General features: G+C 49.6%; 1 protein-coding gene and 1 long non-coding RNA gene across 3 annotated transcripts in view; one reads left to right on the top strand and one right to left on the bottom strand.

Annotated features, from left to right (window-relative positions):
• Positions 1-5826: 5826 nt before the first annotated feature.
• On the top strand, positions 5827-11967 carry LOC140418887 (uncharacterized). Its single transcript, XR_011945392.1, has 4 exons — positions 5827-6087; positions 7456-8310; positions 9463-11828; positions 11902-11967. It is a non-coding gene; the product is annotated as an uncharacterized lncRNA (long non-coding RNA).
• LOC140418869 (uncharacterized) overlaps positions 10723-27659 on the bottom strand; it is a 59354-nt gene continuing 42417 nt past the window's right edge. For both annotated transcript variants that reach the window (XR_011945381.1, XR_011945382.1), the window contains exon 2: positions 10723-11170. The gene's annotated coding sequence lies outside the window, so the exon portion shown is untranslated. The remainder of the gene's footprint in view (positions 11171-27659) is intronic.

The raw sequence follows: 27659 nt of genomic DNA, 5'->3' as shown, positions 1-27659 counted from the left end.
AATCGTGGATAGGGAGCTTTATGGAATGTTCTAGGTAAGTAATGTACCATTTACAGAATGAATTTCAGACAGGTCATTAATGTCTTGACATTCCATTCGAGATTGGTGGTGGTGGTGGTGGTGATGGGGGGGGGGGGGGGTGCAGAGATTCAATATGCAAAATCATCACTGTCGGTCCAGAATAGAATTTAGAAGAAAAAACGTTTTCTCTTGGTGTGAGTTTGTTGTGAGAAAATCCTCCCCTTCTAAACCCTGTAAACCCCCGCACCAGCCTCCCCGAACAGGCGCCAGAATGTGGCGACTAGGGGCTTTGCACAGTAACTTCATTTGAAGCCTACTTGTGACAATAAACGATTTTCATTTTAAAAGCAGTTTCCAGAATCCATCCGTCAGTCCAGGAGAGAAATTCACAACATTCTCTCCTCCTGCTGACAGGACAGGGAGTACCGCGCATGCGCATTGCTACCCGCTACCCGCTGCCTCCCCTCAAGATGGCGGCCGTTACCTCCGGCCTTTCATCAGCCTCAGCTTTGCATCTGCTGCCCGTTCTGTGTAAATGTGCAGTCACTGGGTTATTATGCGGCCTGTACAGGATTCTTCACCAGTTTGGAGATACGACTCTTCCCGCCCACAACAGACTCTATTCTTCCACGTCCACCTTCCGGCTCCACTCCTTTCTTACCTGATGTTGCTCCGACATCATCGCGGGCGACCATATTTAACTACACTGCGCATGCTCCAATAACGCGGCTGCGCAGTGTTTCCAGTAGTGAAAATCGGGAGCAGTCTGGGCCGCGGGGAATGATGGGTGATAGCACCGCCATTAAATGTCAATATTACTGCATGGTAAATGATGTTTTGAGATCCGTGTGGAATTGCAGCCTAAGGCCCCAGAAATAAAATCAGCAATCAATTGTCGAACCCCAGTCTATTGGATTTCTGCCAGAGTGCTGTTCTGGGATTAGTTGAAATAACACAAAAAACTACCCAGAATCACAAAATTATCAGAGCATAGAAGGAGGGCATTCAGCCAGTCATGTCTGACTCTTGGAAATAGCATTTCAATTAGTGCCATTTCTCCTGCCTTCTCCACATGACTGCACAATGTTTATTTTCAAATGATCATCGAATTCCTTCTTGAATGCCTGAATTGAACCTGCCCTGGTGGGAAGTGTCCCCCATCCATACCATAGCAGAGCAGTGTGCAGACGTGCTTCCACCCAGTGGATTGGACTGGATTGGATTTGTTTATTGTCACGTGTACCGAGGTACAGTGAAAAGTAGTTTTCTGCGAGCAGCTCAACAGATCATTAAGTACATGAGAGAAAAAGGAAATAAAGAAAATACATAATAGGGCAACACAACATATACAATGTAACTGCATAAGCACTGGCATCGGATGAAGCATACAGGGTGTAGTGTAAATGAGGTCAGTCCATAAGAGGGTCATTTAGGAGTCTGGTGACAGTGGGGAAGAAGCTGTTTTTGAGTCTGTTCGTGCATGTTCTCAGACTTCTGTATCTCTTGCCCGATGGAAGAAGTTGGAAGAGTGAGTAAGCCGGGTGGAACGGATCTTTGATTATGCTGCCCGCTTTCCCCAGGCAGCGGGAGGTGTAGATGGAGTCAATGGATGGGAGGCAGGTTCGTGTGATGGACTGGGCGGTGTTCACGACTCTCTGAAGTTTCTTGCAGTCCTGGGCCGAGCAGTTGCCATACTAGGCTGTGATGCAGTCCGATAGGATGCTTTCTATGGTGCATCTGTAAAAGTTGGGAAGAGTTAATGGGGACAGGCCGAATTTCCTTAGTTTACTGAGGAAGTATAGGCGCTGTTGTGCTTTCTTGGTGGTAGCGTCGACGTGGGTGGACCAGGACAGATTTTTGGAGATGTGCACCCCTAGGAATTTGAAACTGCTAACCATCTCCACCTCGGCCCCGTTGATGCTGACAGGGGTGTGTACAGTACTTTGCTTCCTGAAGTCAATTACCAGCTCTTTAGTTTTGCTGGCATTGAGGGAGCGATTGTTGTCGCTACACCACTCCACTAGATTCTCTATCTCCCTCCTGCATTCGGACTCGTCGTTATTCGAGATCCAGCCCACTATGGTCGTATCGTCAGCAAACTTGTAGATGGAGTTGGAACCAAGTTTTGCCACGCAGTCGTGTGTGTACAGGGAGTAGAGTAGGGGGCTAAGTATGCAGCCTTGCGGGGCGCTGGTGTTGAGGACTATTGTGGAGGAGGTGTTGTTGTTCATTTTTACTGATTGTGGTCTGTTGGTCAGAAAATTGAGGATCCAGTTGCAGAGTGGGGAGCTAAGTCCTAGGTTTTGGAGCTTTGGTATGAGCTTGGCTGGGATTATGGTGTTGAAGGCAGTGCTGTAGTCAATAAATAGGAATCTAATGTAGGATTCCTTGTTTTCGAGATGCTCTAGGGATGAGTGTAGGGGCAGGGAAATGGTGTCTGATGTGGACCGGTTGGAGTGGTATGCGAATTGCAGTGGATCAAGGCGTTCTGGGAGTATAGAGGTGATGCGCTTCATGATCAACCTCTCGAAGCACTTCATTACGACTGACGTCAGGGCCACTGGTCGGTAGTCATTGAGGCACGTTGCCTGGTTCTTCTTTGGTACCGGTATGATGGTGGTCTTCTTGAAGCAGGTGGGGACCTCGGAGTGGAGTAGGGACAGGTTAAAGATGTCCGCGAATACCTCTGCCAGCTGGGCCGCGCAGGCTCTGAGTGCACGACCAGGGATCCCGTCCGGGCCTCTCGCCTTCCGAGGGTTCACTTTCAGGAAGGCCAATCTGACTTCGGAAGCTGTGATGGTGGGTATGGGTGAATTATGGGCTGGTGGTGCATTCGCCAGTGGATTGTTGGTTACCTGCTCGAACCGAGCATAGAATGCATTGAGTTAATCGGGGAGGGGTGCACTGCTGCCAGAGATACGGTTCGGCTTCGCTTTGTAGCCCGTTATGTTGCTTAGTCCTTGGCACAACCGCCGAGAATCTGTCTGTGACTCTAGCTTGGTTTGATATTCTCTCTTGGCATTTCGGATGGCTTTGCGGAGCTCGTACCTGGATTTCTTGTATAGGTCAGGGTCGGCTGCCTTGAACACCTCAAATCTGTCCTTCAGTAGGGAGTCAATCTCGCGATTGAGCCATGGTTTCCGGTTGGGGAACGCATGTACTGCTTTCTTTGGCACGCAGTCATCCACACATTTGCTGATGAAGTCTGTGATGGTGGTGGCATGTTCATTTAAGTTGGTCTCTGAGTTCTTAAATATGGACCAGTCCACAGTCTCTAAGCAGCCACGTAAGAGCTCTTCTGTCTCCTCGGACCAGCACTGCACAACCTTCTTAGCTGGATTCTCCCGCTTGAGTTTCTGCTTGTATGCCGGGAGAAGGAGCACCGTCTTATGGTCTGATTTCCCAAAGTGCGGTCGGGGGGATGGAACGGTAGGCGCCCTTGATTTTTGAGTAGCAGTAGTCAATAGTGTTGTCGCCCCTGGTGGGACAGGAGATGTGCTGGTGGAATTTTGGCAGTACACTCTTGAGGTTGGCCTTGTTGAAGTCTCCGGCCAAGATGAACAAGGCCTCCGGGTGTTCTGTTTCGTAGTTGTTTATTACTGTGTATAGTTCGTCCAGTGCCTTCCTCACTTCTGCCTGGGGTGGGATGTAGACAGCTGTGATAATGGCTGAAGTGAACTCACGTGGAAGATAATATGGGCGGCACTTCACGGTCAGGTATTCCAGGTCTGGGGAGCAGTAGGGCACCAGAGTCGCCACATCCAAGCACCAGGAGGAGTTGATGAGGAGGCAAACCCTCCCAACCTTCGCTTTGCCTGATGATGCCGTGCGGTCCGCCTGGTGAATTGAGAAGCCTTCAGGTTGTATGGCACAGTCTGGTGAGGCGGGGGTGAGCCACGTCTCTGTGAAACAGAGCTCACAGCAGTCTCTTACTTCCCTCTGAGAGGTAAGTCTGGCGTTAAGTTCATCCAGCTTGTTTTCGTTCGCTTGGACGTTTGCCAGGTGTATGCTGGGGAGAGGGGTCCTGAAACCGCGTTGCTTCAGTCTAACCTGCAGACCGCCGTGTTTCCCTCGCTTTCTCGGTCGGCGGCTGCTGCTGGATGATCCTGGGATCCGATGGGAGAAGTCTGACCTTGTGGAAGGTGGGTGGTTGCGTCTGGCGGGGTCCAGGGCGCTGGCGGGGATCAGGGCGCTGTTTACGTATCTGGGGTCACATCTGGCAGGGTCCCGGGCACTGGTTGAGGTAGAGGGGTTGCTAGGGGGGCATGTTTGTGATCTGGATGGGTCCCGGCATTCTGCGGGCACGGGAATACCTTGCAGCACGTTCCGGCCCTTGCGCGGGGTCGCCGCCATTTGGGGGGTCCTGGGTCGTGGGCAGGGGTTTCCTGAGGCAGGTTGGGCTGGGTCCCAAGGTCTGTTCCCACACTGGGCGCTCCTGGGGTCGGATCTTGAAGTAGGCCCGGTCGGGCCTCCATGTGGATTTTTGAGCATGTTTTGAGCAGTGTTTTGAGCATGTACGGTGTCAGTCAAGACTAGGGACATATGCTTCTCTCTCAAGTCCACAATGGGTAAATAGGGGGATTGTGGGGCAGAGGAACCAATTGATCCAGCGGAGAGACCCCGGAAACATGTTGTGTATACTTCAAACCCCGAATGGGAAGCTACCACTTTCCCAGTTGCCCCAAGAGCTCTCGGGAGGAAATGTCCCAGTGCCAAACCCAGAGCAGGAGGAGAGAATGTTGTGAATTTCTCTCCTGGACTGACAGTGTTGGAGTTTGGAAACTCCTTCTACAGGGGGTTAGAAGCGGAGGATTTACACAGCAAATACAAACCAAGAAAAATGGCTGTCTCCTCCTGAATTTCTATCCTGGACTGACTGAGGAATTTTGTAAACTAAAACAATTACAGCTGCTGGGATAGATTGAACAGGTTGGGACTGTATGCTGGCACAGTGGTTAGCACTGCTGCCTACAGGGCTGAGGACCCAGATTCGATCATGACCCCAGGTCACTGTCTGTGTGGAGTTTGCACATTCTCCCCTTGTCTGTGTGGACCTCATCCGCACAACCCAAAGATGTGCAGATTAGGTGGATTGGCCACGCTAAACTATCCCTTAATTGGAAAAAAGAATTGGGTATTCTACATTTATTTTTTTAAATGAACATATTGGGGTCTATTTCATTAGAAAAAGGAAGAGTTAACAGTGAGCTGATGGAGATCTTTAAAATGATCAATGGATTGGACGGGGTAGATATGGAGAGAATGTTTCCACTTGATATTTCTTTACTCAGAGACTGGTGAGAATCTGGAACTAACAGGAAACCACTGAGGGCAAACAGAGATAATCTCAAAATGAAATCAGATGAATCCGTGAGAGAAAAGGGTATAGAAAGATATCTAAAAATATATATATTTTATTAGATCTTTCATTTTTTTAGAAACAAGTAGAGCTTAATAATTCCTCATTTTGTATCTATTTTCGATATTTATTTGGAAAATGTTTTACTTTTCTGCCCTGACAATAGTTAAGATAACATTATTCGTCTTTAATAGGAATCAAATTCTGGTGCCTTCGTACTTTAAGATTCCCAGTGTCTTGTTTAGATTCCTCCACAGTTCAGGATCCACTCAATCATGAGAATTTTATCTAGGTGGTCTGTATAATTTGTTTCTAATTTCATTGATTTCTGCCGCAGCGCACCCCATGAAAATAAAAACATTCACTGGTCACTGAATTAAACTTTCAATGGCGGATACTTTGCCCAGTATGCCCCGCGGTGGGGAATGTCCTCTATTCACACCACAGGAGCGTAGTGCGCAGGCGCAATACCGCCCAGTGTTGGAGCAGGCGCACTGCTGGCGATGCTGAGTCTCTTGTCAGTCGGATCTCCAAACTGGTGAAGAAGCGGAAACGCGGAGGAATTTTGGATCCGTGGATGGACGGGGAGGGAGCCGGTGCCTGGACGGGGAGGGTATATAAACACCTGCTGAAGGCCTCAAGACCCGAATACGAATCTGCGGGTCCCTCGTTTGCAGTTCTGGGTCTTATCCCGGAAAAAGGGCAAGGTGACCGGCCGCCATCTTGATTCACCGGGGCGAGAGCGCATGCGCTGGTTTCTTGGTGGGCGGAGCTTCAGCGTCTTTGTTCGCACCTGGGTCCTCGTGCCTAAACCGCCAAACTTCCAATTGTCTTCCCACTCCCGGTCGTGCACTAAGGCGGACTTTCATCGGTTTCCACAGCTAATAACTCCTGGAACTGGTTGCTACTTCGTTATATCGTGCTTATACTTTGAGTGGTGCCCCACACAACAGCAAGCGTGGCTGACCAGGAGTTTCTCCCACTCTTACCGTCAGACATTCCAGAATCATCATAGAATTTACAGTGCAGAAGGAGGCCATTCGGCCCATCGAGTCTGCACCGGCCATCACAAAGAGCACCCTACTGAAGCCCATGTATCTCCTCTATCCCCGTAACACAGTAACCCCTACTTAACATGTTTTGGACACAAAGGGCAATTGAGCATGGCCAGTCCACCTAACCCAAACATTGGCATGTTTGGAAGTATTTGTAGGTTGACACACTCAACCTATTTGACCGGATTATGAACACACCATCCTTGGTCATCAAGTCCTGGGGTAGGAGCCGAATCCGGAGCTTCTGGCTCAGAGGCAGGGACACTGCTCCATGAGCAGCCCTCCCCCCCTCCCAGTCTATTCAGCAGGCTGCAGGTGATGTCTTTGGCCTCAACGAGTCCATGGGCCAATTATATATTCAGTGTGAAAGGTTGCAGCTCTGGTATAGCTACCTGAAGGGTCTGTTCCTCAATGTTTGGTTACACTTCAGCCGCATGCTCCTAATTTTTGGCTGCCCAGTGTGAAAGGGACTAGGTAAGTCAGAGGATCTTCTTTGGGGCCTGACTCAAACAGCAATTTGTTGGACTTGGTTGAGTCAGTCGCATGGTGGTGAGGGTGACACTGGCTGAATATAAGAAATAGGAGCAAAGTAGGCCAATCAGCTCATCGAGCCTGCTCCACAATTGAATAAGACCATGGCTGAACTGATTGTGGCCTCAGAGCCACTTCCTTATCTTCCCTCATAAGGGCTGCCGGCCTCTCGTCCATGGTCATGTCTGTGTCTGGGTGGGTCTGGGGAAGGAGCATGCCGTGTCCACCAGTACGGTTCATAACCTTCACCATCAGTGGGTACCTCAGGGTACAGAGTGTCTCATAAACACTGGTAAAAACATTCTGGTTTCACAAGGATGATTTCCTTTGCTCTTGGTAAAGCTGTTTTGCATATTTCGGGCTCTTTTAGTTTGATTGGACAACATGTTTGAGGGATCAAGAGAAGAATGTTCCAGAGAAACTAGAATTGTCTGTTCTAAATTTCTATCCTGTACTGACAGTGATGGCTTTTGTAAACTCTGTTTACAGGATATTAGGAGATGTTTTGTAGGTGGAAACTCCAACCAAACATCACATCAACATCTGTCGGTCTCACTCGATTCATTGGGACCTGAATATCATCACGCTTTGAATGTGGGAGGCAAAATCTTTGTTCTGTTATGGGAAAAGATTTCAAACATCAGTATGACTGGAAAAACAGCGAGCCCCCCCCCCCCCGCAGTGAGATTGATCCAGAGAACTGACTGTAAAGAGCTTTAACCAGTTACACAGCCTGAAAAAAATCACATCATTCAGGAGAAACCATACATGTATTGTGTGTGTGAACGAGGAACTGTATGTCCAACCTGGAGAGACACAAGGACGTCTGCACAACGAAGAAACCGTGGAAATGTGGGGACTGTAGGAAGGGATTCCTTTGCCCATCCCAGCTGGAAGCTCATCGACACAGTCACACCAGGGAGAGACCATTCACCTGCTCCGTGTGTGGGAATGGATTCACTCTGATGTCCAGCCTTCAGTTACACCTGCGCGTTCACACTGATGAGAGACCTTTTAAATGTTCTGACTGTGAGAAATGCTTTAAAATTTCACCAGATCTAACTAAACACCACTTTGTTCACACGGACGAGAGACCGTTTGGGTGTTTTCAGTGTGAGAAGAGATTCAGACGGTCGTCTCACCTCATTCAACACCAGCGAGTTCACAGCGGGGAGAGGCCGTACATCTGCTCTGTGTGTGGGAAGGGATTAATTTCATCGTCTGACCTGGTGACCAACGGATTCTCACAGGGGAGAAGATATTTACCTGCTCTGTGTGTGGGAAGAGATTTGCTCGATTATCTCACTTACTGACACAACAGCGAGTTCACAAGTGAATGTGGAGGTTAGATTCTGGTGTTAATCACATCCTTCATTTGTTTTTGTTGCTGTTAGTAACTCCTGTAACTGGGCCGGAGTTTAATATTCCGGATATCTGTTCAATAAATAAGTGTCCATTCTCCCCGTGTTTGCGTGGGTTTCGCCCCCACAACCCAACAGATGTGCAGGGTAGGTGGATTGCTCATGCCAAAATGCCACTTAATTGGGAAAAAAAAAATTGGGTACTCTAAAATTATTTGATGAAAGCTCGTCAGATTCTGTGTTATCTTGACAGATGAAGAGAGGATGTTTCCCCTCATGGGGGATTCAAGAGGGAGTGGGCAGATTGTCAGATTAAATGGTCCCCCATTGATGATGAGAAATGTCTTCCCTCAGAGGGTGGTTAGTCTTTGCAATTCTCTTCCCCAGAGAGCAGTGGAGGCTGCATCATTAAATATATACAAGGCCCAGTTAGAGTTTTGATCGAAAAGGGAGTCGAGGGTTTTCATAGAATTTACAGTGCAAAAGGAGGCCATTCGGCCCATCGAGTCTGCACCAGCTCTTGGAAAGAGCACCCTACCCAAGGTCAACACCTCCACCCTATCCCCATAACCCAGTAACCCCACCCAACACTAAGGCCAATTTTGGACACTAAGGGCAATTTATCATAGCCAATCCACCTTAACTGCACATCTTTGGACTGTGGGAGGAAACCGGAGCGCCCGGAGGAAACCCACGCACACACGGGGAGGATGTGCAGACTCCGCACAGACAGTGACCCAAGCCAGGAATCAAACCTGGGACCCCGGAGCTGTGAAGCAATTGTACTATCCACAATGCTACCGTGTGGGTGACACGCAGGATAGTGGAGTTAACGAAACAATCAGATCAACTATGGCCTTATTGAATGGAAGAGCAGGCTTGATGGGCCGAATGGCCTGCTCTTATTTTCTATGTTATGGTCTCTGTGTCGAGGACATGAAGCGGTGTGTATTGATCTATTGATCAACATGAATTAGCACATTGAGGAGAATTGGGAGGTGTAGATAAGTGAGAATGTGGGAGACGGAGTTTTGGGGAATGAGAGTGGAAAGAATGTTCCAGAGAACCTAGAATTGTCTGTTCTGAATTTCTCTTCTGTATTTACAGTGATGTCATTTGTAAACTCCTTTTATAGAATATGAGAAGGGGAGGATTTGGGGACAGAAATCTCAGAACAAACGTCACATCAAGATCTGACAGTCACTCGATTCATTTGGACGTGAAAACCATCAGGCATTTTAACATCAGTGTGACTGGGAAAGCTCCGAGACCCACACAACACACACCCGAGTGAGAGTGTTCCAGTGAACTGACTGTGGAAAGAGCTTTAACCAGTTACACAGGATGAAAATTATAACACCATTCACAAAGGGGAGAAACCGCACACATGCTCTGTGTGTGGATGAGGCTTCAACTGATTGTCCAGCCTGGAGAGATAAGGACACCGGCACCTTGGAGAAACCGTGGAAATGTGGGGTCTGTGGGAAGAGATTCAGAACCCCATCTGAGCTGGAAACACATCGACGCAGTCACACAGGAGAGAGGCCGTTCATCTGCTCCAAGTGTGGGAATGGATTTGCTCAGCCACTCTGCTGACACACCAGCGGGTTCACAGCAGAGAGAGGCTGTTCATCTGTTCTCAATGTGGGAAGGGATTCACTAATTCATCCACTCTGCTGAGACACCAGTGAGTTCACACTGGGGAGAGACCGTTCATTTGCTGTGACTGTGGGAAGGGATTTAAAGATTCCTCCACCTTGCTGACACACCGGTGAGTTCACACTGGGGAGAAACCGTTCACCTGTTCAGGGTGTAAGAAGGGATTCCGTGATTTATTCATCCTGCTCACCCACCAGCGAGTTCACAGCGGAGAGAGACCATTCAGCTGCTCTGTGTGTGGGAAGAGATTCACTCAGTCTTCGAATCTGCAGAAACACCAGCGAGTTTGTTCTGGACTGAAGCCTTTCACCTGCTCGGAGGGTGGGAAGCGATTCCGTGATTCATTCCATCTGCTGACACACCAGCGGGTTCACACTGGGGAGAGGCCGTTCGCCTGCTCCATGTGTCAGAAGAGATTTACTCATTCATCCACCCTGCTGACACACCAGCGAGTTCACACTGGGGAGAGGCCGTTCACCTGCTCCATGTGTGAGAAGAGATTCACTCATTCATCCACCCTGCTGACACACCAGCGGGTTCACACTGCGGAGAAACCGTTCACCTGTTCTGTGTGTGGGAAGGGATTCACTTGATTTTCAAATTTTCTGAAGCACCAGCGAGTTCACTCTGGGCAGAAGCCGTTCAGCTGCTCCGAGTGTGAGAGGGGAATCATTGATTCCTCCCACCTGCTGAGACACCAGCGAGTTCACAAGTGATTACAGGGGCTGGATTCTGCTGTTGTTAATAATAATCTTTATTATTGTCACAAGTAAGCTTACATTAACACTGCAATGAAGTTACTGTGAAAAGCCCCAAGTTGCCACACTCCGGCGCCTGTTCGGGTACACAGAGCGATAATTCAGAATGTCCAATTCACCTAAGAAACATGTCTTTCGGGACTTGTGGGAGGAAACTGGAAGAAACCCATGTAGACACGGGGAGAACATGCAAACTCCACAGACAGTGACCCAAGCTGGTAATCGAATCCTGGTCCCTGCCACTGTGAAGCAACGTGCTAACCACTGTGCCGGCATGCCACCCATCACATCCAGGGCTGAACTATGTTCACTCTGACAGTTGGTGAAGTGGACAAGGGGCTGTTTCTGCTGGACTGGCCGGTTTTACAATTTTGCTTCCAGTCGATGTTCTTTCAGCCTGGGAGTGCATGTTTCCACTAAAATGATCTGCAAAAGCAGAAATAGTAAATTAATTTTAACCTGGATAGTAAATATTGTTTTTCCAACGACTAGAGGCGTCTTGTCTTACATCCTCATTCCGAGTGTTGGCAATCTGATCAATCTTTCTCCACTGATTTCTCCACTACTCTCACTGCCTGTCCCATCGAGAGGTCAGTCCACATTCTGATATTATCCACCCAGGACATTTTGGGCCTTCCTTGTACATGGTTTCCTGGTGACTGGAGGCCGGTGTCCAGTGGCGCACCACAGGAATCTGTGATGGGTTTGTCATGGATATAAATGACATCGGTGACTATGTGGTGGGGGGTTTAGGATCAGTACGCTTGGATGACACAAAGATTAGCCGGGTGGTTACTAGTGAGGTTGAGTGTGTTGGGTTATAGGAAGATATAGATGGGATGGTAAAAATTGGCAGATGGAATTTAACCTGGTAAAGTTCGAGATGATACACATTGGAAGGAGTAATATGACAAGGAAGTATTCAGTGAATGGCCTGACACTGGGAAGTTCCGAGAAACAAAGAGACTTTGACGTGTTTGTTTAGAGATGACTGAAGGCTGAAGGGCAGGTTAACAGGTTGGTGATAATGGCATATGGGACACTTGCTTTTATCAGTCGAGGCGTAGATTACAAAAGCAGAGAGGTCAGAGAGGGGCTTTTCACAGTAATTTCATTGAAGCCTACTCGTGACCATAAGCGATTATTATTATTATTAGGTCATGTTGGAGTTGTATAGAACTTTGGTGAGGCCACAGCTGGAGTACTGTGAGCAATTGTGGTCGCCACATATAGGAAGGATGTGATTGCACTGGAGAGGGTGCAGAGGTGATTCACAAGATGTTGCCTGGGATGGAACATTTAAGTTAGGAAGAGAGGTTGGATAGGCTTGGGGTGTTTTCGCTGGAGCAGAGAAGACTGAGAGGCAACTTGATCGATTGCACAAGATTATGTGGGGCATGGACAGAGTGGATAGGGAATAGCTGTTCTCCTTAGTTGAAGGGTCAGTTACGAGAGGTCACAAGTTCAAAGCGAGGGGCAGGAGGTTTAGGGTGGATTTGAGGAAAAGCTTTTTTGCCCAGAGGGTGGTGACGGTCTGGAATGCACTGCCTGGGAGGGTGGGACAGGCGGGTTGTGTCACATCCTTTAAAAAGTACCCTGTAAATTAAAATGGGAAAATGTGTCATTTGAACCATGGGAGTCCAGAAAAACTTGAGATTTTAAAAAGTAAAGGATAAGTCCCACAAAGGGATAACAGCAGCAGCTTGTTTGAAATACAGATAGCTTCACAGGCATTAAAGAACACAGCTAGGGACAACTCATCCTGTTTTTCAAGTTAAAAAGACATTCGATCAATTTAAATTCTTAAGTTATATAAAAGGGAACAGTATTTCACACTTCCTTAGAAGCGCATTATTTTACTGAACAGTTAAAAAAGGAACAGCCAGGATCTTAGGTTTAAATTGGGGGATAAATGTTAGGCATGAAACCTTGCTGACGCTAGTTAAAAATGAAACAACTGCTTTCCAGATAAAGAAACACACAAGGTGGAACGTTTATACCATAATTTTCACATTTTTGACGTTAAAACCTTTTTAGCAAATAACCAAGCCGGATAAGGTTAGAGTTACAGCGGGCGACCTGCCGCTGACACCAGCTGACCCTTAAAAGTGCAGAGGCGAACTGCCTCGATCAACACGAGTTCTTACCCAGTATCGAGACTGAAAAAACATCACTAGAGGCAGATATCAGACAAGCTGCTGACGAAGCAACAAACAAATTTAGTACCTGCCAAAGAAATGCATTACACTTCCAGTGGCAGCCATGGAGGAGGAGGTCGCACATTTGATAGCTCCTGCCTGTAACAGACTTTTGGACCTTTTCCCCCTGTTTTTCTTTTGATTTTATGGGATAAATCAGTGAAAAGTGAGACAGTAAGGAGAAATCCTCCTCCGGTGTGTGGAGAATTGACCAGAAGTGGCCGCGTGAGACGACAAAGTCCTATAAGGGAGACGCAAGAAGAGCTGGTGACACGGGACAGCATGGCGGAGGGCAAGGGCCGCGGGGAGAAGGCACAGTTATCGACGGAGCAGCTGGTGAAGTTTTTTGAGGATTGCTTCGCCAAGCTGAAGAAGGACAAGCTGAACCCGATTAAGGCTTCGATTGATCAAGTGGTTCAGAATCAGGAAACCCACGGGAGAGCGATCCAGGAGGTGGAACAAAAGTTGTCCAAGCACGAGGAGTATATAACCGTGCTGGAAAGCAAGGTGGGGATGATGAACGACCACCAGAAAAGAATGCAGGAGAAGCTGGAGGACCTGGAGAATAGGTTCAGGAGGCTTAATCTCAGAATTGTTGGCTTTCCTGAAGGCAGTGAGGGATCAGATGTGACGGACATGTTGGAGAAGTTGATGGGAGCTGGGTCATTCCCTCGGACCCTGGAATAGGACAGAGCGCACAGAGCCCTCGCGAGGAAGCCCAGAGCGAACGAGCCGCTGAGGGCCATGGTGGTACGTTTTCACCGTTTCATGGAGAAGGAACACGTTTTGCGATGGGCCAAGAAAGAACGGAGCAGCAAGTGGGAGAACTGTGAGTTGCGCATCTATCAGAACCTGGGATCGGATTTGGCCAAGAGGCGAGCTGGGTTCAATCGGGCAAAAACGACCCTCTTTAAGAAGGGGGTGAAGTTAGGGATGCTGTACCCTGCCCGTCTGTGGGTCACACATAAGGAACGGGACTTCTACTTTGAAACGCCAGACGAAATATGAACCTTTATTAAAGAAATTAAGCTGGAGGCGAATTAAAAGACACTTAAGCCTTGGAGAAGAACTGTGGCAGTGATTTGTGGTGCTGGATTGTATAAATTTAAGTATCTCTATGTAAAATAATGGGCTGTGTGGATGGTTAAACGTTATCTGTCTTGCAGGGACCTTGTTAGAGGGGGGGATGGGCTTTGAATTTAGTTCTGCTTTTTGGGTGACAATTTTTCTACAGTGACCGTTTCTTCACTGTTTTTTCTATTGTTTGTTTACTGGGGAATGTGATGCTTTTAAAATGTTTATTCATGTGAGGGGGGGAGAGAGAGAGAGGAGAGTACAATAGGGAGACAGACTGCTAGGTGCCAGGGGCGGGAGCTATCGAGTCAGCATGGGTCAGCTGACTCTTAGAAACGCAGTGGGGGGTGAGCAGGTGTTAAGCAGGAGCTTGACTTGGAGCATTGGGTTTCTAGTGTTGTTGCTAGAGGGGAGGTGCTTTACTAACAGGGAGGAACTGTTACTAGGGGATAAATGGGAGGTCGGGAACGCGACAGCCCGAGTGGGGACTTGAGGAAGTGGAGAGCGCGAGCTCGAGGCTAGCCTAAAAAGGGTGATGGCTAGGGGGTGCGGGGAGGGGGGGGGGGAAGGAGGCTGGAAGTCCCCCGTCCAGGCTGATCACATGGAACGTGAGAGGACTGAATGGGCCGGTCAAGAGGGCTCGCGTGTTTGCGCATTTGAGGGAACTGAAGGCGGACGTGGCAATGCTACAAGGAACACACTTAAAGGTTACAGACCAGATGAGATTGAGGAAGGGGTGGGTATGACAAGTGTTCCACTCAGGACTGGACTCAATGACCAGGGGGGTAGCGATCTTGATCAGCAAACGAGTGGCATTCAAGGCAGGAAGAATCGTGTCAGACAAGGGGGGTAGGTATATAATGGTGAGTGGGAAGCTGGAGGGGGTGCGAGTGGTACTTGTGAACATATATGCTCCGAATGGGACGACGTGGAAGTTATGAGGCGGGTGTTAGGTAAGATCCCAGACTTAGTGTCACATAACCTGATCATGGGATCAGTCATTGATCCGGAATTGGACCGGTCAAAATCCAGGACAGGGAGGAGGCCGGCTGCGGCAAAGGAATTAAAGGGTTTTATGGAACAAATGGGGGGAGTAGACCCATGGAGGTTTGGACGGCCGAGGACGAAGGAGTTTTCCTTTTTTCACATGGCCACAAGGTATACTCTCGCATCAACTTTTTTGTTCTGAGCAGGGCGCTAATACCGAAGGATATTGAGTATTCGGCAACTGCAGTGTCGGATCATGCCCCGCACTGGGTGGATCTACGGGTTAGTGTGGAGAGAGGGCAAACTGTGGAGACTGGATGTGGGGCTGCTAGCGGACAAAGCGATCTGTGGGCGGGTTAACAAGTCCATCCAGAACTACCTGGAAACAAATGATAAGGGGGAGGTCTCTGCAGCGACGGTCTGGGAAGCTTTGAAGGCAGTAGTCAGAGGGGAATTAATCTCGATACGGGCCCACAGAAAAAAGGCAGAACGGGCTGAGAGGGATAGATTAGTGGAGGAGATACTCCAGGTATACAGGAGATACTCGGAGGCCCCGGACGCGGGGCTACTGAAGGAGCGGCGGAGGTTGCAGGTGGAGTTTCGGTTGTTGACCATCGGGAAAGCAGTGGAACAGTTCAGGAAGGCAAGGGGGGCGATCTATGAGTACGGGCAAAAGGCAAGCAGAATGTTGGCACACCAGCTCAGGAAAAGAGAGGCGGCTAGGGAGATACGTAAAGTAAAGAGTAGACATGGTAATACTGTCCTAGACCCAGCGGGGGTGAACGAGGTGCTTAAGGACTTTTACAGTAAATTATATGAGTCGGAACCTCCGGTTGGGGTGGAGGGGATGAGGCAATTTCTGGATCAGTTGAGGGTCCCGAGGGTGCAGGAGGACCTGGTGGAGGGGCTGGGAGCCCCAATTGAGATTGAGGAAATAACCAAGAGGCTGGAGGGCATGCAGTCGGGCAAGGCCCCAGGGCCTGACGGCTACCCGGTGGAATTCTATGAGATGTTTTCAGAGATATTGAGCCTACTGCTGGTGAGGATATTTAACGAAGCAAGAGAGAAGGGAGTCCTCCCCCCAACAATGTTGCATCAATTAACCGTGCAACAGATTAACTTACTTACCTTGCAGGTCAGCTGTTGAGTTCGGGAGTGAGAGCTGGGACCTTAGAATCAGCGCGGGAATTTTGAAAAAGCGCGGGGGCTGCGAGGCAGAGGGGACCATTTAAAAGGTCGCTGTCTGTGGTGAGGTGAGTACAGATTAACTTACTTACCTTGCAGGTCAGCTGTTGAGTTCGGGAGTGAGACCTGGGACCGTAGAATCAGCGCGGGAATTTTGAAAAAGTGCGGGGGCTGCGAGGCAGAGGGGACCATTTAAAAGGTCGCTGTCTGTGGTGAGGTGAGTACAGATTAACAACTTGCTTACCTTGCAGGCCAAGTCGATTTCAGCAGGAGCGGAGCAGGCTAGTCCATTTCAGCGGGGGCAGTGCGGAAGTGATTTCTGGGAGGTAAGTTTCTCCTTTAAATAAATTTTTTTTTAAATTCTAGTGTTTAAGGTGGGAACAGGAAGTCGACCCGTGGACTTCTGGGAAGACCCTCACCAATAAATTCTGGTGGAGAGGAAACCCGAGACACTACACGTGCAGTGTCTCCCACCCGCCCTCCTCCTCTAACCTAATAATAAAACCCTTTGGTGTGAGGTAAGTACCATATTTTATTATTGTTATTAATAATATTTTTTTTTTATATATAAAAAAAATTTAATTTAGTTGTTAGCCAGATCTTGGTAGAAAGTTAGAGGAATGGCAGGGAAGGGAGTGCAATGTTCCTCCTGCAGGATGTTTGAGGTGAGGGATGCCGTTAGTGTCCCTGCTGATTTTACCTGCAGGAAGTGCTGCCATCTCCAGCTCCTCCAAGACCGAGTTAGGGAACTGGAGCTGGAGTTGGAAGAACTTCGGATCATTCGGGAGGCAGAGGGGGTCATAGATAGCAGCTTCAGGGAATTAGTTACACCAAAGATTGGAGATAGATGGGTAACTGTAAGAGGGACGGGGAAAAAACAGTCAGTGCAGGGATCCCCTGCGGTCGTTCCCCTGAGAAACAAGTATACCGCTTTGGATACTTGTGGGGGGGACGACTTACCAGGGGTAAGCCATGGGGTACGGACCTCTGGCACAGAGTCTGTCCCTGTTGCTCAGAAGGGAAGGGGGGAGAGGAGCAGAGCATTAGTAATTGGGGACTCTATAGTCAGGGGCACAGATAGGAGATTTTGTGGGAGCGTGAGAGACTCACGTTTGGTATGTTGCCTCCCAGGTGCAAGGGTACGTGATGTCTCGGATCGTGTTTTCCGGGTCCTTCAGGGGGAGGGGGAGCAGCCCCAAGTTGTGGTCCACATTGGCACTAACGACATAGGTAGGAAAGGGGATAAGGATGTCAGGCAGGCTTTCAGGGAGCTAGGATGGAAGCTCAGAACTAGAACAAACAGAGTTGTTATCTCTGGGTTGTTGCCCGTGCCACGTGATAGTGAGATGAGGAATAGGGAGAGAGAGCAATTAAACACGTGGCTACAGGGATGGTGCAGGCGGGAGGGATTCAGATTTCTGGATAACTGGGGCTCTTTCTGGGGAAGGTGGGACCTCTACAGACAGGATGGTCTACATCTGAACCTGGGGGCACAAATATCCTGGGGGGGAGATTTGTTAGTGCTCTTTGGGGGGGTTTAAACTAATGCAGCAGGGGCATGGGAACCTGGATTGTAGTTTTAGGGTAAGGGAGAATGAGAGTATAGAGGTCAGGAGCTCAGATTTGACGTCGCAGGAGGGGGCCAGTGTTCAGGTAGGTGGTTTGAAGTGTGTCTACTTCAATGCCAGGAGTATACGAAATAAGGTAGGGGAACTGGCAGCATGGGTTGGTACCTGGGACTTCGATGTTGTGGCCATTTCGGAGACATGGATAGAGCAGGGACAGGAATGGATGTTGCAGGTTCCGGGGTTTAGGTGTTTTAGTAAGCTCAGAGAAGGAGGCAAAAGAGGGGGAGGTGTGGCGCTGCTAGTCAAGAGCAGTATTACGGTGGCGGAGAGGATGCTAGATGGGGACTCATCTTCCGAGGTAGTATGGGCTGAGGTTAGAAACAGGAAAGGAGAGGTCACCCTGTTGGGAGTTTCCTATAGGCCTCCAAATAGTTCTAGGGATGTAGAGGAAAGGATGGTGAGGATGATCCTGGATAAGAGCGAAAGTAATAGGGTAGTTATTATGGGAGACTTTAACTTTCCAAATATTGACTGGAAAAGATATAGTTCGAGTACATTAGATGGGTCGTTTTTTGTACAGTGTGTGCAGGAGGGTTTCCTGACACAGTTTGTTGACAGGCCAACAAGAGGCGAGGCCACGTTGGATTTGGTTTTGGGTAATGAACCAGGCCAGGTGTTGGATTTGGAGGTAGGTGAGCACTTTGGGGACAGTGACCACAATTCGGTGACGTTTACGTTAAGGATGGAAAGGGATAAGTATACACCGCAGGGCAAGAGTTATAGCTGAGGGAAGGGAAATTATGATGCCATTAGACGTGACTTGGGGGGGGGGGGATAAGGTGGAGAAGTAGGCTGCAAGTTTTGGACACACTGGATAAGTGGAGCTTGTTCAAGGATCAGCTACTGCGTGTTCTTGATAAGTATGTACCGGTCAGGCAGGGAGGAAGGTGCCGAGCGAGGGAACCGTGGTTTACCAAAGAAGTGGAATCTCTTGTTAAGAGGAAGAAGGAGGCCTATGTGAAGATGAGGTGTGAAGTTTCAGTTGGGGCAATGGATAGTTACAAGGTAGCGAGGAAGGATCTAAAGAGAGAGCTAAGACGAGCAAGGAGGGGACATGAGAAGTATTTGGCAGGACGGATCAAGGAAAACCCAAAAGCTTTCTATAGGTATGTCAGGAATAAGCGAATGACTAGGGACAGAGTAGGACCAGTCAAGGACAGGGATGGGAAGTTGTGTGTAGAGTCTGAAGAGATAGGCGAGATACTAAATGAATATTTTTCGTCAGTATTCACTCAGGAAAAAGATAATGTTGTGGAGGAGAACGCTGAGCTCCAGGTAAATAGATTAGATGGCATTGAGGTACGTAGGGAAGAGGTGTTGGCAATTCTGGACAGGCTGAAAATAGATAAGTCCCCGGGACCTGATGGGATTTATCCCAGGATTCTCTGGGAGGCCAGGGAAGAGATTGCTGGACCATTGGCTTTGATTTTTATGTCATCATTGGATACAGGAATAGTGCCAGAGGACTGGAGGATAGCAAATGTGGTCCCTTTGTTCAAAAAGGGGAGCAGAGACAACCCCGGCAACTATAGACCGGTGAGCCTCACGTCTGTAGTGGGTAAAGTCTTGGAGGGGATTATAAGAGACAAGATTTATAATCATCTAGATAGGAATAATATGATCAGGGATAGTCAGCATGGCTTTGTGAAGGATAGGCCATGCCTCACAAACCTTATCGAGTTCTTTGAGAAGGTGACTGAACAGGTAGACGAGGGTAGAGCAGTTGATGTGGTGTATATGGATTTCAGCAATGCGTTTGATAAGGTTCCCCACGGTAGGCTATTGCAGAAAATACGGAGGCTGGGGATTGAGGGTGATTTAGAGATGTGGATCAGAAATTGGCTAGCTGAAAGAAGACAGAGGGTGGTGGTTGATGGGAAATGTTCAGAATGGAGTTCTGTCACAAGTGGAGTACCACAAGGATCTGTTCTGGGGCCGTTGCTGTTTGTAATTTTTATCAATGACCTAGAGGAAGGCGCAGAAGGGTGGGTGAGTAAATTTGCAGACGATACTAAAGTCGGTGGTGTTGTCGACAGTGTGGAAGGAAGTAGCAGGTTACAGAGGGATATAGATAAGCTGCAGTGCTGGGCTGAGAGGTGGCAAATGGAGTTTAATGTAGAGAAGTGTGAGGTGATTCACTTTGGAAGGAAAAACAGGAATGTGGAATATTTGGCTAATGGAAAAGTTCTTGAAAGTGTGGATGAGCAGAGGGATCTAGGTGTCCATGTACATAGATCCCTGAAATTTGCCACCCAGGTTGATAGGGTGGTGAAGAAGGCCTATGGAGTGTTGGCCTTTATTGGTAGAGGGATTGAGTTCCGGAGTCAGGAGGTCATGTTGCAGCTGTACAGAACTCTGGTACAGCCGCAATTGGAGTATTGCGTACAGTTCTGGTCACCGCATTATAGGAAGGACGTGGAGGCTTTGGAACGGGTGCAGAGGAGATTTACCAGGATGTTGCCTGGTATGGAGGGAAAATCTTATGAGGAAAGGCTGATGGACTTGAGGTTGTTTTCGTTAGAGAGAAGAAGGTTAAGAGGAGACTTAATAGAGGCATACAAAATGATCAGAGGGATAGATAGGGTGGACAGTGAGAGCCTTCTCCCGCGGATGGAAATGGCTAGCACGAGGGGACATAGCCTTAAACTGAGGGGTAATAGATATAGGACAGAGGTCAGGGGTAGGTTCTTTACGCAAAGAGTAGTGAGGCCGTGGAATGCCCTACCTGCTACAGTAGTGAACTCGCCAACATTGAGGGCATTTAAAAGTTTATTGGATAAACATATGGATGATAATGGTATAGTGTAGGTTAGATGGCTTTTGTTTCGGTGCAAAATCGTGGGCCGAAGGGCCTGTACTGCGCTGTATTGTTCTATGTTCTATGTTCTAATTTCATTGATCCTGAAACAGGAGAAAGATCCAGACCAATGCGGGTCTTAGAATTTCATAGAATTTACAGTGCAGAAGGAGGCCATTCAGCCCATCGAGTCTGCACCGGCTCTTTGAAAGAGCATCCTACCCAAGGTCAACACTTCCACCCTATCCCCATAACCCAGTAACCCCACCCAACACTCAGGGCAATTTTGGACACTGAGGGCAATTTATCATGGCTAATCCACCTAACCTGCACATCTTTGGACTGTGGGAGGAAACTGGAGCACCCGGAGGAAACCCACGCACACATGGGGAGGACGTGCAGACTCCGCACAGACAGCGACCCAAGCCGGAATCGAACCTAGGACCCTGGAGCTGTGAAGCAATTGTGCTATCCACAATGCTACCGTGCTGCCCATACAGGCCGATTTCTCTACTGAATGTGGATGCCAAACTGCTGGCTAAGATACTGGCCACAAGGATTGGGGACTGTGTCTCGGGGGTGATAGGGGAAAACCAGATACGTTAAGGGCAGGCAACCCAAAGCCAATGTTCACAGGCTTCTAAATGTTATGATGCCCTCAGAAGGAGAGGAGGCGGAGGTGGAGGTAGCGATGAATGCGGAGAAGGCTTTTGCTCGGGTGGAGTGGAATTACCTGTGGGAGGCGCTGGGAAGGTTTGGGTTCGGTGAGGGCTTTATTAACTGGGTGCGGTTGCTCTATGAGGCACCAGTAGCGAGAGTGCATACGAACCGGCTGAGGGCGCGGTATTTTGAACTACACCAAGGGACGAGGCAAGGGTGCCCCCTCTCCTTGTTTCTGTTTGCTCTGGCCATAGAGCCATTGGCCATGGCGTTAAGAGCCTCGAGGAACTGCAAAGGGTTGGTTCGGGAGGGCGGGAGGGCGGGGTGGGGGGGGGGTGCACTGGGTCTTGCTCTACGCAGATGACCTGCTCTTGTAAATTTCGGACCCGTTGGAGGGGATGGGGAAAGTAATGCAAATCTTAGGGGAATTTAGCAATTTTTTTGGGTATAAATTGAACATGGGGAAAAGCAAGTTGTTTGCGATCCAGGCAAGAGGACAGAAGAGACTGGGAGAGCTGCCGCTTAGAATGGTAGGGAAGAGCTTTCGATATCTGGGAATCCAGGTGGCCCGGAAATGGGAGACACTGCACAAATTAAACCTATCCCGGTTGGTAGAACAAATGGAAGGGGACTTTAAGAGATGGGACATGCTCCCACTATCCCTGGCGGGGTGGGTACAGACCATGAAACTGACGGTCCTCCCCAGATTTCTGTTTGTCTTTCAGTGCCTCCCCACCTTCATCCCTAAGGCCTTTTTCAAGCGGGTGAATAAGATTATTTAGGGCTTTGTGTGGGCGAGTAAAACGCCGCGAGTGAATAAAGTGTTGCTGGAACACAGTCGGGGGGAGGGTGGGTTGGCGCTGCCGAACTTCTGCAATTACTACTGGGTGGCTAATATTGCCATGATTAGGAAGTGGGTAGTGGGGGAGGGGTCGGCATGAGTGCGGATGGAAGCGGCGTCATGCAAAGCCACCAGTTTGGGAGCATTGGTAACGGTACCCCTGCCATTCCCGCCGGCCCGATACTCCACAAGTCCGGTGGTAGTGGCAGCTCTGAGGATCTGGGGGCAATGGAGGAGATATAAGAGAGTGGAGGGAGTATCGATTTGGACCCGGATTTGTAATAACCACAGGTTTGTACCGGTTAGGCTTGATGGCGGGTTCCGGAGTTGGCAGAGGGCAGCAATTGGAAGGATGGGGGATCTATTTATAGACGGGAGCTTTCCCAGCTTGAAAGCTTTGGAGGATACATTTAAATTTCCAGCAGGGAATGGTTTTAGGTATTTGCAGGTGTGAGACTTCCTGAGAAAACAGGTGCCGGCCTTTCCGCTGTTATCGCCACAGGGGATACAGGACAGGGTAGTTTCCAGTACCTGGGTGGGAGAGGGGAAGGTATCGGATATTTACCAGGAGCTTTTGGAGGCGGAGGAAACTCCGGTGGAGGAGCTTAAGGGAAAGTGGAAGAGCGAGCTCGGAGGAGAGATGGAGGCGGGGCTATGGGCGGATGCCCTAAGCAGGGTTAATACCTCCTCATCATGCGCCAGGCTTAGCCTGATACAATTTAAGGTAGTCCACCGCGCACCCATGACAGCGGTTATGATGAGTAGGTTTTTCGAGGTAGCGGATAGGTGTGCGAGGTGCGCGGGAAGCCCAGCAAATCATGTCCACATGTTTTGGGCATGCCCGAAGCTTAGAGGGTTTTGGCAGGATTTTGCTAAGGCAATGTCCACGGTGCGAAAAACATGGGTGGTGCCCATTCTGGAGATAGCGATCTGTGGAGTGTCGGAAGATCCGGGGGTTCAGGGGGCAAAAGAGGCCAACATCTTGGCCTTTGCTTCCCTGGTAGCCCAGAGACGGATCTTGTTAATGTGGAGGGACTCGAAGCTCCCGCGTGTAGAGACCTGGGTTAGTGACATGGACGGGTTTCTCAGTCTCGAGAAAATAAAGTTTTCCTTAAGAAGGTCAATGTTAGGGTTCTCCCGGAAGTGGCAGCCGTTCAGCGACTTTCTCGGGGAAAATTAAAATGTCAGCAGATGCAGTATTCCAAGGGGGTGGGGGTTGACGGATTGTTGTTGTATGGTTGAGGTGTGTGAAGATTGGGCTGGGGGGGGGGGGGGAGGGGGGAATTGTTTATTTTACCATGTTAATGTCATTGTTTATGTTCCTGTTATAACAATTTTCAAATACCTTAATAAAATATTTTTTTTTAAACAAAAAACAAATGCATTACCTGTCAAGCAGAATAAGATGGTTCAAAGACTGGGAGTTCGCATTAGCTACAGTCGGCAAGGGGCAGTTACATTTCAATAAAGGTCATATAGAAACTAAGGCTGCGCAAAGGGCTACATAAACCCTAATAATTCAGCAGCCAGCAGAGTCAGCTCTCACAGCTGCCCTCGGTACATGGAACGGATAGAACACAGAAACCGAGCAGCACAGCAAATCCATCAGGAGAAAACCAAAAGTTAAAGAAGAAAGATTGCCAAGGCAGACCTGAAGGTCAAACAACTGACCCGGAGGATCCAAAGAAAAGATCTTTTTTACCTTTCTGTAAAAAGTGATTTTATCTTTTAAAAGAAAAAATAATAATAAACTAACTCAAAAGTTGTAACCTGAAACAGTGGTTATTACTTTAAAAAAAAAAAAAAATATTTTTATTAAGAATTTTTCAACAATATTTTCCACCTTACAAACAAACCCACCCCCCACCCCCCGCCCCCCCGTAACAAAGAAAAGAAAGAGATCCGCAAGATGGTCTAGGAACGGTTGCCACCGCTTGTAGAAACCCTGCGCAGACCCTCTCAAGGCAAACTTTATCCTTTCCAACTTGATAAACCCAGCCATATCATTTATCCAGGCCTCTACGCTGGAGGGCTTCGCCTCCTTCCACAATCGCAAGATCCTTCGCCGGGCTACTAGGGATGCAAAGGCCAGAATGCCGGCCTCTTTCGCCTCCTGCACTCCTGACTCGTCCACTACTCCAAATAGTGCTAGCCCCCAGCTTGGCTTGACCCGGACTTTCACCACCTGAGATACTGTTCCCGCAACTCCCCTCCAGAACCCCTCCAGTGCCGGGCATGGCCAAAACATATGGACATGGTTCACCGGACTTCCTGAGCACCTCCGGCATCTGTCCTCCACCTCTAAGAACCTACTCAGCCTCGCCACCGTCATATGCGCTCTGTGAACTACCTTAAATTGTATCAGGCTAAGCCTGGCACACGAGGAAGAGGAATTAACCCTACTTAGGGCATCAGCCCATAGCCCCTCCCCAACTCCTCCTCCCATTTACCCTTCAGCTCCTCTACCAAAGCCTCCCCCACTTCTTTCATCTCCTGGTATATCGCCGACACCTTGCCCTCTGCGACCCATACTCCCGAAATCACCCTATCTTGAATCCCCTGTGCCGGGAGTAGGGGAAATTCCCTCACCTGCCGCCTCACAAACGCCCTCACTTGCATTTACCTGAAAGCGTTTCCCGGGGGGTAACCCAAACTTCTCCTCCAGCGCCCTTAAGCTCGCAAATGTCCCGTCAATGAACAGGTCCCCCATTCTTCTAATCCCTGCCCGATGCCAGCTCTGAAACCCCCCGTCCATCCTTCCTGGGACAAACCGATGGTTGTCTCTGATCGGGGACCACACCGAGGCTCCCGTCGCACCCCTGTGTCGTCTCCACTGCCCCCAGATCTTTAGCGTTGCCGCCACCACCGGGCTCGTGGTGTACCTTGTCGGCGAGATCAGCAGCGGTGCCATCACCAGCGCCCCCAGGCTCATTCCTTTGCAGGACGCCATCTCCAACCTCTTCCACGCCACCCCCTCTCCCTCCATCACCCACTTACGGATCATTGCCACGTTGGCTGCCCAATAATAACCACCCAAGTTGAGCAACGCCAACCCTCCTCTATCTCTGCTATGCTCCAAGAACCCCCTCCTTACCCGCGGGGTCTTGCTCTCCCACACAAATCCCGTAATGCTCCTGCTTACCCTCTTAAAAAAGGCCTTAGTAATCACAATTGGGAGGCATTGGAATGCAAAAAGAAACCTCGGGAGGACCACCATTTTAACCGACTGTACCCTACCCACCAGCGAGAGTGGCTACATGTCCCACCTTTTAAAATCCTCCTCCATCTGTTCCACCAACCGCGTCAAATTAAGTTTGTGCAGTGCCCTCCAGCTCCTAGCTACCTGAATCCCCAAGTATCGAAAGCTCCTTTCCGTCCTCCTCAACGGTAGGTCGTCTATCCCTCTTCCCTGGTTCGCTGGATGGATCACAAAGAGCTCACTCTTTCCCACATTGAGCTTATAGCCCGAAAAGTCTCCAAACTCCCGTAGGATCTGCATTACCTCAACCATCCCCTCCACTGGATCCGTCACATACAGCAACAGGTCGTCTGCATACAGCAACACTCGATGTTCCTCTCCCCCTCGAACCACCCCCTTCCATTTTCCCGACTCCCTTGCCGCCATGGCCAAAGGTTCAATTGCTAATGTGAACAGCAGAGGGGACAGGGGCACCCCTGCCTCGTCCGTCGATACAGCCGGAAATACTCCGACCTCCGCCGGTTCGTGACCACACTCATCACCGCGGCTTTATACAGGAGCTTAACCCAACTAATAAACCCTCCCCCGAACCCAAACCTCCTCAACACTTCCCAGAGATACTCCCACTCTACCCGATCAAAGGCCTTCTCCACGTCCATGGCTGTCACTATCTCCGCTTCTCCCTCCACCGATGGCATCATTATCACATTTAGGAGCCTTCGCACATTAGTGTTTAACTGTCTACCCTTTACGAATCCTGTCTGGTCCTCGTGAATCACCCCTGGGACACAGTCCTCAAGGCCAACCTTTTTGCCAGCAACTTAGCATGTACGTTAAGGAGCGAGATCGGTCTATACGACCCACATTGCAGTGGGTCCTTATCCCGCTTCAAAATCAAAGAAATCGTCGCCTCCGACATTGTCGGGGGCAGGGTCCCCCCCTCCCTGGCTTCATTGAAGGTCCTTACCAGCAACAGGGCTAACAGGTCTACATACTTCCTATAAAACTCCACCGGGAACCCATCCGGCCCCAGGGCCTTCCCTGCCTGCATGCTCCCTAGTCCTTTAACCAGCTCCTCCACCCCAATTGGCGCCCCCAAACCAGCCACCTCCTGCTCCTCCACCCTTGGGAACCTCAATTGGTCCAAGAATCGCCGCATCCCCTCTTTTCCCCCTGGGGCTGGGACCTATACAGCTCCTCGTAAAAGGCCTTAAACGCCTCATTCACTTTCCCCGCACTCCGCACCGTAGTTCCCCTGCCATCTTTGATTCCACCTATTTCCCTCGCTGCCATCCTCTTACGGAGCTGATGTGCCAGCATCCGACTCGCCTTCTCCCCATATTCATATATCGCCCCCTGTGCCTTCCTCCACTCTGCCTCTGCCTTCCCTGTGGTCAACAGGTCAAACTCTGTTTGGAGACTTAGTCTCTCCCTGAGCAGTCCCTCATCTGGAGCCTCTGCATAGCTCCTGTCCACCCTTAAAATCTCCCCCACTAACCTCTCCCTTTCCCTGCCCTCTCTCTTCACCCTGTGAGCCCTGATGGAGATGAACTCTCCCCTGACCACCGCCTTCAGCGCCTCCCATACTACTCCCACCTACACCTCCCCATTGTCGTTGGTCTCCAGATACCTTTCGATACACCCCCGCACCCTCCCTCGTCTGCCAGCAGTCCCACATCCAACCTCCACAGCGGGCGTTGGTCCCTCTCCTCCCCCAGCTCTAGCTCCACCCAATGCGGAGCATGGTCTGAAATGGCTCTGGCCGAATACTCCGTTCCCTCCACTTTCGGGATCGATGCCCTGCCCAGAACAAAAAAATCTATCCGGGAGTAGGCCTTATGGACGTGGGAGAAAAAAGAAAATTCTCTGGCCAAAGGCCTGGCAAATCTCCACGGATCTACTCCCCCCTTCTGGTCCATGAACCCCCTAAGCACCCCGTCCTAGATCTAGAGCGATGTAATGCTGGCTCCAGCACCGTATTAAAATCCCCCCCCCCCCCCCCCCCCCCCCATTATCAAGCTCCCTACCTCCAGGTCTGGAATACGCCCCAACATCCGTTTCATGAATCCAGCATCGTCCCAGTTCGGGGCATATACATTCACCAGTACCACCTCCGTCCCCTGCAGCCTACCACTCACCATCACGTATCGGCCTCCCTTGTCCGCTACTATGTTCTTGGCCTCAAACGACACCCGCTTTCCAACCAGTATTGCCACCCCTCTATTTTTCTCATCCAGCCCCGAATGGAACACCTCTCCTACCCATCTCTTCCTTAACCTGACCTGATCTGCCACCTTCAGATGTGTCTCCTGAAGCGTGACCACGTCTGCCTTCAGTCCCTTTAGG

This window comes from Scyliorhinus torazame, chromosome 5 (genome assembly GCF_047496885.1).
Source record: "Scyliorhinus torazame isolate Kashiwa2021f chromosome 5, sScyTor2.1, whole genome shotgun sequence".
Classification (NCBI taxonomy): domain Eukaryota; kingdom Metazoa; phylum Chordata; class Chondrichthyes; order Carcharhiniformes; family Scyliorhinidae; genus Scyliorhinus; species Scyliorhinus torazame.
The sequence above is the reverse complement of the archived record's forward strand: the minus strand, read 5'-3'. Positions and strand labels throughout refer to the sequence as shown.